Below are 11,587 nucleotides of genomic sequence, written 5' to 3'. Positions count from 1 at the left end.
GCGGGGACCATAGAGCGGCGGGGGCGGCTAGAGCGGCGCCGCCGGGGCCGGCAGGGACCAGCCATCGCGCCCCCTGGCGGCCGGAGGGGAGACCCCGCCCCCTGCCCAGGGCACGAGCTGGGCGGAGCCTCGGGCGCAGGCCCCGCCCCCGGGGAGCCAGGCAGCCCCGCCCCCAGGTCACAGGCAGGGCGGGGGTGTCAGGGGGCCCCGGGCGGGGCTCTGCTGGGGAGCCCGCCCACCCGGTGCCCCCCATCCCTGCCCCACCAGCCCCGGCGGCAGGAGCAGCCTGGGGCCGGGTGACGAAGCCGGGGGGGTGTTTCTTGTTTTCCCTGGTTTGCAGGCAGTGCGGTGCGACTCAGTTTCCCTCGGTGTTACTGGTTTAACGAGGTGATGGGAGAGGGAGTTGTTGTTACCGAGGGTCAGCGACCGGCCTGGAGAATGGGAGGGGAAAGCGCCGGAGCTGGACAGACCTAGATGTGCTGGGCTGGGGGAGGCCAGGCCTGAGGCCCGGAGAGTTTCCTGTGCTGGGTTCAGACGCTCAGTAAACCCTCCTGTGTTACTCTGGCTGAGAGTCACTCCAGGCTAGAGAATGGGGGGGCGGGGGGCGCATTATTCCCTCGGGGTGGAGGCCCCGGGAGCCCAGAGCGAGGGGACTCCCTGAGGGGGCCCACGGCAGAGACAGACGTGCTAAGGCTCAGAGAGGTGCGGCTCCAGGAGGCAGAGGCGCCTAACTCTCGAGAGCGAGCGGACCCCTGGGAAAAGGGCTGTCACACTGAAGGGGGTTCCCCCGAGGGACCATATGGAGCCAGGAGAGAGTACGAGTGCTGGGGGTCCATGACACCCTGCCACCTCACTGCTCCTGGCCACCAGCCAGCCACTCCCCCAGGTATCCCCTGGCCGGCTGGTAGAGAGGGACTGGGAGCCAGCTCCCCCATCTCATACCTCAGCCCAGGCGCCCCCTGTGCCAGGGACCCCTGCACCCCCTCGCTCCACAGCCCCCAGCTGCCCCATGGGAGGAACCCTGGCCCTCAGCGGGACGACCAGAGACACCTGCGTGGAGGTGGGGGTGTGACGGTGCTGCCTGTAGGAGCCAACTGAGGTCATTCAATAAGGGTGAACTGCAAATAAAACGGGGCAGACAAACCCCAAATGGTGGTGGATATTCCAATACTTAGATTTACCAACCAGCACAAAACAGCCTCTTTATTACCTCAGTGGTTACTCAGAAGTCCAAACCACGCAGTTCCCTTAAAGTGCCCAGCCTCAGGCCTCCGTCCAGACACACCTGTCAGATATGATGATGATGACTGAAAATCTTCTCTCATCATATAAAAGAAAAGGTTCTTCCAATCCCAAAGGATCAGCCACACACCCAGGTCCAATTATAACTTAGATCTTACCCAAAATACACGCTATAGCCAATTCTTATTAACTAAACTAAAATGTATTAAAAAATAAAAGAGAGAGAGTGTTGGTTAAAAGATCAATATACAGACAGACTTGAATTCAATTCTTGAGGTTCAGATACATAGCAGAGGTGATCCTGTAGTTGCCAAAATTCCTTTTAGAAATAGTCCATAGGTTATAGTCCAATGTCCATATTCAGGACTGACTCCAGTCAGTGACTGGGGATCTCAATCCTTATGGCTTAAGGTTTCCCCCTCTTGAAACCCAAAGCAGATCTGAGATGAAGCAGGATCGTGTCCCAGGGTTTTTATACATTTCCAGCAGCCTTTTGGCCTGAGAAAACAATAGGCTTAACTTTCCTTCCAAACATCCTGGCAATTAGCACAGGGTAATTTGTCCATTAAACAGTTCAGATACAGGTTACCACAACCTTCAAAGAGACATAGAGACAATAATACTATTTCACTCAAGTGTCTTCCTAAATACTGATACTCCTTTTTTGATCTTTGAATCAAAGCTATAGCAATAGACAAGACTTGTTTGCTTACATCACAAGCCCTGAGCAAACATCTACCCTTGAGATCTCTAACAATGCAGACTTGCATTTCAAAGCTCTATTCATTTACAGATCTTCCTAACCAGTCCTTAAGGTTCACCCATGGGTCAGGTCAGTCTGAGTTAATTAACTCTTTCTGGCCCTGTCACCTTCCAATGAAATATTATATTACACTCATAACGTCACAGGGCGGCAGACCCCTTGGTCCCTGCTCCAGCAAATCCTGCGCTCAGTGGCCTCTCAGTGGTACAGCTCGGGCTGCCCCCTGCCACTCCCCGTGGGGCCCTCGGCTCCAGCATTGGCAGGGTTGCCAGGAGTCCGGTTTTTGACTGGAACGCCCAGTGGAAAAGGGACCCTGGCAGCTCCGGTTGGTACTGCTGACCAGGCCGGTAAAAGTCCGGTCTGCAGCGCCACAGGGACCCGGGGCTCAGGCTGGCTCCCTGCCTGCCCTAGCTCCACGCCGGTCCCCGAAGCGGCTGCCAGGTCCTTGCGGCCCCTAGGCGCATGGACAGCCAGGGAGGCTCCATGTGCTGCCCCTGCCCCTAGTGCCAGCTCCACAGCTGCCATTGGCTGGGAACCGCGACCAATGGGAGCTGCAGGGGCGGTGCCTGCAGGCACCAGGGCAGCATGCGGCGCCTCCCTGGCCACACATGCACCACCGCTTGGTGCTGCAGGGACCTGGTGGCCACATCCTGGGAGCCACGGTCAGGGCTGGCTCCAGGCACCAGGTCCCTGCAGCACCAGCAAGCAGGTGCCTGGAGCGGCCAACGGAAAGGGGCGGCACGTCCTGCTCTTTGGCAGCAATTCGGCGCCGGTCCCTCACTCCCTCTCTGAGCTGGGATGAGGTGTAATGGGGAGTGGTCACATTCTGGGGTGCAGCCCAGACCAGTGAGGGGCTGTGGTACCTATTACCCTGTGACCCCGAGCGCCTCTCAGTGCTGTGTCACTGTGGCTCTGCCTGGGATGCCCACAGCCTACACCAGGTGTCACTCTGCCTACCGGGCAGCCCTGGTCCTAGGCTTTGGATCCCAGAGCCTGCTGCAATACCAGATTCCCACTGGCTTCCACCAGCCGGGGTTAACAACTGAGGTGACTCCACGCCCTTGCCAGCCCGAGTTTTCCCCAAAACGTGTGTTCTAAAATGTCCAGCCCTCTCCTGGAACAATCAGAGGGATATTAAGGTTCATTGGCCCTGTAAGGAGTCAATATTCAACAGTTTATTACTGTCAGGGTTCCCTCCCCACTTTGAACTCTGGCGTACAGATGTGGGGACCCGCATGAAAGACCCCCTAAGCTTATTTCTAGCAGCTTAGGTTAAAACTTCCCCAAGGCACAAATCTTTCCTTGTCCTTGGACGGTATTGCTGCCACCACCAAGTGAGTTAGACAAAAATTCAGGAAAAGGGTCACTTGGAGTTCCTATTTCCCCAAAATATTCCCCCAAGCCCTTTCACCTCCTTTCCTGGGGAGGCTTGAGAATAATATACCAACCAATTGCCTTTAATGTAAGTACAAACCAGATCCTTTATCCTTAGGACACTAAAATCAATCAGGTTTTTAAAAGAAGAACTTTATTATAAAGAAAAAGTAAAAGAATCACACCTGAAAAATCAGGATCGAAGGTAACTTTACAGTGTAATAAAAAGATGTAAAACACAGAGGATTCCCCTCTAGGCTCAGCTTCAAAGTTACAAAAAACAGGAATAAACCTCCCTCTTAGCCTAGGGAAAATTCACAAGCTAAAACAAAAGAAAATCTAACGCATTTCCTTGCCCTTACTTACAATTTCTGTAATTTTAGATGGATCATTTCAAGTATGTTTTCAGGAGATGTTTTACCTGCCTGGTCTCTCTCTCCATCCAGAGAGGGAACAAACGAAGAGAGCACAAACAAAACCTCTCCCCCTCCACAGATTTGAAAGTGTCGCGGAGTGTGTGGGACTCAGGGCCCTGTACCCCTCTTCCTGAATTCACCATGACTCTTAGCCAGCCAGTAAAGCGGAAGGTTTATTGGACAACAGGAACACAGTCTACAGCAGAGCTTGTAGATACAACCAGGACCCCTCAATCAAGTCCTTTTGAGGAGTGCAGGGAGCTTAGACCCCAGATTGGGGTTCCCTGTGTTGCACCTCCCAGCCCCAAACTGAAAAACTCCCAAATCCCTCCAGCAGCTCTCTCCCCCTCCCCTCTGCTCCTCCTCTCCTTTGTCCCTCTCCCGGGCAGAAGGTGTCACTTCCCCCACCCCCCTCCTGGCTCAGGTTACAGCTCAGGTAACTCAATGTAACTCCCAGTCTCCATTCCCAGGTCAAATCCGCCCTGCTCCCTGCTCCGTCACATCTCCCCCGCTTGGAGACTGAACTGAGCGGGGTCACTCTGCCCAGTGACCTGGGGATGTTCAGGGCCCCCTCTCCGGGACAACGCGTCCGCTATCAGGTTGTCACTTCCCTTCACATGGACCACATCCATGTCATAATCCTGCAGGATCCGGCTCCATCTCAGGAGCTTGGCGTTGGCTCCTTTCATCTGGTGCAGCCAGGTCAGGGGAGAGTGGTCGGTGTGCACGGTGAAGTGTTGCCCAAAGAGAGATGGCTCTAGTTTCTTGAGGGCCCACACCATGGCCAGGCATTCCTTCTCGATGGCTGCGTAGTTCTGCTCTCGGGGAAGCAACTTCTTGCTCAGGTACACAATGGGGTGTCTCTCCCCCTTTTCATCCTCCTGCATTAACACCGCCCCCAGTCCCGTGTCTGAGGCGTCGGTGAACACCAAAAAGGGCTTGTCAAAGTCTGGGTTTGCCAGAACTGGGCCACTAACCAGAGCCTCCTTGAGCGCCCGGAGCACTTTCTGGCACTCCTCGGTCCAGACCACCTTGTCTGGCTTCCCCTTCTTGCACAGCTCAGTGATGGGGGCGGCTATGGCGCTAAAGTGGGGCACGAACCTCTGATAGTACCCTGCCATCCCGATAAAGTCTTGGACCTGCTTTTTGGTTTGAGGAGCGGGCCAGTCTCTGATCACCTCCACTTTGGCTGGTTCTGGCTTTAGGCAGCCGCTTCCCACCCGGTGACCTAGGTAGGATACCTCAGCCATCCCCACCTTGCACTTCTCCGGTTTTACGGTCAGCCCAGCCTCCTGGAGTCGGTCCAGCACTTGTTTAACCTGGGACACGTGGCCCTCCCAGGTCTGGCTAAAGATGCAGATGTCGTCAATATATGCCACAGCAAAACTCTCCATCCCCCTCAGTAGCTGATCCACCAGGCGCTGGAAGGTGGCGGCGCTCCCTTGAGGCCGAAGGGCAGGGTCAGGAACTCATAGAGCCCCAGAGGGGTGGTAAAGGCCGATTTCAGCCTGGCATCTGCATCCAGCGGCACTTGCCAATAACCCTTTGTAAGATCCATGGTGGTAAGGTACCGAGCGCCTCCCAGTTTGTCTAGGAGCTCGTCAGGCCTGGGCATGGGGTAGGCATCGGCTACAGTGATGGCATTGAGCTTCCGATAGTCCACACAGAACCGGATCGACCCGTCCTTTTTGGGGACCAGCACCACCGGTGAGGCCCAAGGACTGGAAGACGGCTGGATCACCCCCAAAGCCAGCATGTCCCCGACCTCTCTTTCCAGGTCCTGAGCAGTTTTCCCTGTGACTCGGAAGGGGGAGCATTTTATAGGCATGTGAGATCCTGTCTGCACCCGGTGGACAGTCAGATTAGTGCGTCCAGGCTGGTTGGAAAACAGCTGTTGGTACAGATGCAGCACCCCTCCGATCTCAGCTCGCTGGGCAGGGGTTAGCCAATCAGAGAGGGGAATTGCTTCCAGGGGGAAGCCAGCTCTTGTCCCAGGGAATAGATCTACTAAAGGGTCATCTCCCTGCTCCTCCCAATGTCCACACACGGCCAACACCACATTCCCCCTGTCATAATATGGCTTCATCATATTCACATGGTACACCCGGCGATGGTGCGCCCGGTTCGACAGCTCCACCACCTAGTTTACCTCATTTAGTTGCTTGACAACCTTGAAGGGCCCTTCCCAGGCGGCCTGGAGTTTGTTCTTCCTCACAGGGATGAGAACCATCACCTGATCCCCGGTGGCGAAGGCACGGGCCCGCGCTGTGCGGTCATACCAGACCTTCTGTTTCCTCTGGGCTCTGGCCAGATTCTCCCTGGCCAGGCCCATGAGCTCGGCAAGTCGTTCCCGGAAGGTCAGGACATACTCCACCACCGACTCTCCATCGGGAGTGGCCTTCCCCTCCCATTCGTCTCTCATCAGGTCTAGGGGCCCCCTTACCCGCCTTCCACATAACAGTTCGAAAGGCGAAAACCCGGTAGACTCCTGGGGTACCTCCCTGTAAGCGAACAGTAGGTGAGGTAAGTACTTGTCCCAGTCCTGCGGGTGCCGATTCATAAATGTTTTCAGCATCATTTTTAGCGTCCCGTTGAACCTCTCCACCAGCCCATTGGATTGGGGGTGATATGCTGAGGCCCAGTTGTGCCGGACCCCACATCTCTCCCACAAGCACCGGAGTAGGGCCGACATGAAGTTGGACCCTTGGTCCGTTAAGACTTCCTTGGGAAACCCCACTCGGCTGAAAATGGTCAGCAGCGCATCTGCCACAGTGTCCGCTTCGATGGACGATAAGGGCACTGCCTCGGGGTAGAGGGTGGCGAAATCTACCACCACCAGAATGTATTTCTTCCCAGACCGGGTCGTCTTGCTGAGAGGTCCCACTATGTCCATGGCCACCTTCTGGAAAGGCTCCTCTATGATGGGCAAAGGCCTTAACGCTGCTTTCCCCTTGTCCCGGGCCTTCCCCACCCTCTGGCAGGGGTCACAGGATCGGCAGTACTGCCGGACGTTGGTGAAGACCCCGGGCCAGTAAAAGTTCTGTAGCAGCCTCTGCCTGGTGCGCCGGATCCCCTGGTGCCCTGCGAGAGGGATGTCATGGGCCAGGTACAGTAGGTTGTGGCGAAACTTCTGGGGAACCACCAGCTGCCTCCTCATCCCCCAGGACTCCACTTCCCCTGGGGGAGCCCACTCTCGGTACAGGAACCCCTTCTCCCACAGGAACCTCTCCTGGCAGCCTCTCCCCATGGTCTGTACCACCCTGAGGTCAGCCAGGCCCCTTAGCTTCCGCAGGGAGGGGTCCTTCTGCAACTCGGCCTGGAACTCAGCAGCTGGGACAGGGCTGGGCACCTGCTCTATCTCGCTGGCTGGGTCTGAGGCCGCAGCCTCCCTGAGCCATGTCCCTGGGTGTTCCCTCTCTACCAGGTTAGGGTCCTACGCCTCGGGCAAGGTCAGGGCACAGTGTCCCTCGCTGGCTCTGACTACGAGTCATGACAGGGCACCCTGGGGGTGGCTTGGCCAGTCCTCCAGGTCCCCCCCCCATCAACACCTCAGTGGGCAAATGGTGGTGCACCCCCACATCCTTGGGGCCCTCCTTGGCCCCCCACTTCAGGTGTACCCTCGCCACAGGCACTTTGAATGGGGTCCCGCCCACCCCCGTCAGGGTCAGGTAGGTGTCAGGCACCACCCGATCTGGGGCCACCACCTCGAGCCGGGCCAGCGTCACCTCTGCGCCCGTGTCCCAGTATCCATTGACCTTCCTCCCATCCACCTCCAGGGGAACAAGGTACTCTCTCCGGAGGGACAGCCCCGCGCCCACCGTATAAACCAAAAACCCTGAGTCTGGAGCATCCAGCCACCCAGAGGAGCTGGCCTGGAGCTCTCCTCCCTCCTTAGCAGGTGGTACTCTGCCAGCCCCCCTTCCCTGGGAATGCTGCCTCTCGCCGGGCTGGGTCTCTACCCAGTCAACCCTCTGTGGGTTCGGTCTGCTCAGTCTGTCCCTGAGCCTGAGGCACTGGGCCCGTATATGATCTCTCTGGCCACAGTGATAGCAGCCCATGTCCCGGGGGTCCCCTCGAGTGGGTTGGATGGACCTGACGCTGGATGTTCCCGTTTGGTGGGGGTTCTCCGTATTTCCTAGCTGGGAGGTCCCATGGTGACTCTCTCTCTGCGTTGTGGCGGGCCTGTTCCTTTGGGACTGCTCCCGGTTATCCCCTGCCGACTGTTCACAAACTCATCGGCCAGCTGGCCTGCGTGCTGCGGGTTCTCTGGTTTTTGGTCCATCAACCATCGCCTCAGGTCGGATGGGCACCGCTCATACACGTGCTCCAGTACGAATAGGTCAAGCTGGTCCTCTATAGTTTGGGCCCCAGCTGTCCACTTGCGGGCATACCCCTGCGCCCGGTTGGCCAGTTGTAGGTATGTGACCTCACGGGTTTTACGCTGACTCCGGAACCTTTTCCGGTACATCTCAGGGGTCAGCCCAAACACGCGGAGCAGGGCCTTTTTGAACAGTTCGTAGTCCCCTGTCTCCGCCCCTTTCAGTCGGCTGTACACCTCCCTGGCTGTGGGGTCCAGTGAGGGGATGAGAAACTGGAGCCTGTCTGCAGGGTCAACCCGGTGCAGCTTGCAGGTATTCTCAAAGGCCGTCAAGAAGGTATCCATGTCCTCCCCCTCCTGACGCTGGTACAGGAAGCACTTATCAAAGCTCTTTGCAGTCCTGGGTACCCCCTCGCTCACCGCAGCCGGGGCCCCACTGCTCCTCAGCCTGGCCAGTTCCAGCTCATGCTGACGCTGTTTTTCCTTCTCTTCCCGCTCCTGCTTCAGTTCTTGCTGCCTTAACTCGAGCTCTTTCAGTCTCAGCTCCCTCTCATATTCCAGCCGCATCCGCTCCCGGGACGATCCCCTGCTGGCGGCCGGGGTCGGGGTGCCCTCGGTATTCGCTGGGCTTCCCCCAACCCCTCCCCTAGGTATAGGTAGGCAGGGTCTCGGGATGTCCTCGGCAGCAGTCTGACCCCTCCCAGCCATGTCAGGCCCCGGGGTCCACGCTGCATCCGCCGGGCGGCTTCCCTCAGGGACAGGGCTCGGTTCATCCAAGCGATCCCTCTCCTCCAGCTGGGCAGTGAGCTGTTCTTTGGTGGACCTCCCAATGCGCAGCCCCCTCTGCTTGCACAGCTCCACCAGGTCGCTCTTAAGGCGTTTAGCATCCATCCTCCTGCTGGCCACTCGCCGGCCTGTGCTCTCCTCTTTCCACCGTTCCAGGGGGACCCCTAGTGTGCCAGCCCTTCTTCAGGTCACCCCCTCTCTGCCAGGGTCGAGCTGCAGACTCCTCCACCCCGGGACCGCTCGCTGCGATCCCCCCGGGGGACCCTGTTACTGCAACAGTCCCTCTCTCTGGTCACACACTCCCAGGGGTAATGACCGTCTCTCTCTCACTCTTCAGCACGCTTGGTCCCCGTCAATCCCCCTTCGTTTTACTGCTCCCCAGTCACTTACTGCAGGAAGCGCCGTCCACAGGGTGCAGTAGATCCCACCTCTGCCACCAGGTGTCACGGAGTGTGCGGGGACTCAGGGCCCTGTACCCCCGGCTTCCTGCGATTCACCATGACTCTCAGCCAGCCAGTAAAGCGGAAGGTTTATTGGGTAACAGGAACACAGTCTACAGCAGAGCTTGTAGATACGACCAGAACCCCTCAATCAAGTCCTTTTGGGGAGTGCAGGGAGCTTAGACCCCAGCTTGGGGTTCCCTGCATTGCACCTCCCAGCCCGAAACTGAAAACTCCCAAATCCCTCCAGCAGCTCTCCCCCCTCCCCTCTGCTCCTCCTCCCCTTTGTTCAGTGTCCCGGGCAGAAGGTGTCACTTCCCCCAACCCCCTCCTGGCTCAGGTTACAGCTCAGGTAGCTCCATGTAACTCCCAGGCTCCATTCCCAGGTCAAACCCGCCCTGCTCCCTGCTCGTCACAGAAAGTATCTTCTTTCCTTATTGGTCCTTTTGGCCAGGTGCCAACCAGGTTATTTGAGCTTCTTATCCCCTTACAGGTAAAGATTCAGTACAGCTACCCAGGAGGGATTTTATGGTACCCTTATCTGTATGTATATGACAATTACTTTAACTGGAACTACCAAACAGTTCAGTTCAAACACAGCACCGGGCTGGTTTGGATTCAAAACAAAACAAAAGAAGACAGGATCTGAAGTGAATTCAAGTCTAAGAGCTAAAGTTAGAGACGGTTACCAGCAAATAAAAGTGAAAACATGCATCTGACAGTCTGAAACGTAACCTAGCAAGTTTTGGCTCCAGGCTTTGTTTAACCTGGTTTCCCCTCCCCCCCCCCCCCCCCCCCCCCCCCCCCCCCAGTCTTCCAGCAAGATGGTGATGGACCTGCTCCTCACTCCAGATCTCTCCCAGGAAACCAAAGGTGCTGGGGCCTTTTTCTTCTTAGGTGAAAGAGAGAGAACTGGGGGTTCTCTGCCTCCTGCTTTTATCATTCAGTGAACCTGTGAAGTGGATTCTTCTGCAGGTTACCCTCAAAGTAAAGTTCATTCAAGCTGTGAGGAAGGCAACATGGAGTCTGGTGGGGAAGGGAGCTTTGTACTATTTCTTCCCTTACTTGAGTTTGCTGAAATGCAGATTGTTCCGTTCCCAGCCCTCTCCTACCCCTGCTGTCTGGAAGACCCTGTTCACTACATATGTCAATGGCGGTAAACACACATTCCTTCGTCGGGGATAGGCCAGTTTGACAACCTTTGCCTTGGCAGGGCGGCCTGGTTTGAACATGTGCTAATAACATCGTACAGGGGGAATTCATATACTGGTGCTACAGACATTTCTCCATGATATTATTGACCAGCAGGTTATTAGTTTTCAAATGCTACCCCCAAGGTACATGTCATACGCAGATGTTCACAGTGGTGTGCAGGGTGTGAATACAAGGGTGTTTTGGGTCGCAGGAGTGAAATAGGATGCTAAACTGCATTATAGTGTTCAGCCAGCAGGTGGTGCTGTGTATATAATGCCTTATTTAAATGATGCTCAGCCCTACCTGGCCGGGCATTAAAGGATCTCATGAGGAACACAGCTGGTCTGTAAGCAAGCCCTGTCGCCAGCCGGTATCTGGGACAGAGGAACATAGCGTGGTGTCAGGAGTAAACTAAGAACAGGAGCAAAGGTTGCAGGATCTCATCAACAGGCCACTTTTCAGTGCTCCAGAACTTCAGCTTTGACAAGCCTTCCCAATGGACAGACTGGATGCCATATATTGCAAGATTCTGAACTGCAAACAAACTCCACCAAAACACTGAAGATAGACAGGTTTCAGAGTAGCAGCCGTCTTAGTCTGTATCCGTAAAAAGAACAGGAGGACTTGTGGCACCTTAGAGACTAACAAATTTATTAGAGCATAAGCTTTCGTGGACTACAGCCCACTTGGTTTGCATCCGAAGAAGTGGGCTGTAGTCCACGAAAGCTTATGCTCTAATAAATTTGTTAGTCTCTAAGGTGCCACAAGTACTCCTGTTCTCTTGAAGATATACAGGTATCTTTTAAAATTTATGCTATGGGGAAGCCAGCAAAGGATGTCTTTAAATCCTTTGACTTTACTGAAGACAATTACAAAGATGACTATGAAAAGATTCCTGCTTTGTTTGATTCATACTTTATACTGCAGAGAAATGTGGTCTATGAAAGAGTATGTGTGACAGTGCACCTCATAAGGCTTTATGGGGAGGTGTTTATAAATGTATGTATGACATAACTGGAATATGTTTTGTGCTGCCTGTGCCATGTAACATATC

This window comes from Malaclemys terrapin, chromosome 6, assembly GCF_027887155.1.
Source record: "Malaclemys terrapin pileata isolate rMalTer1 chromosome 6, rMalTer1.hap1, whole genome shotgun sequence".
Classification (NCBI taxonomy): domain Eukaryota; kingdom Metazoa; phylum Chordata; order Testudines; family Emydidae; genus Malaclemys; species Malaclemys terrapin.
The sequence above is the reverse complement of the archived record's forward strand: the minus strand, read 5'-3'. Positions refer to the sequence as shown.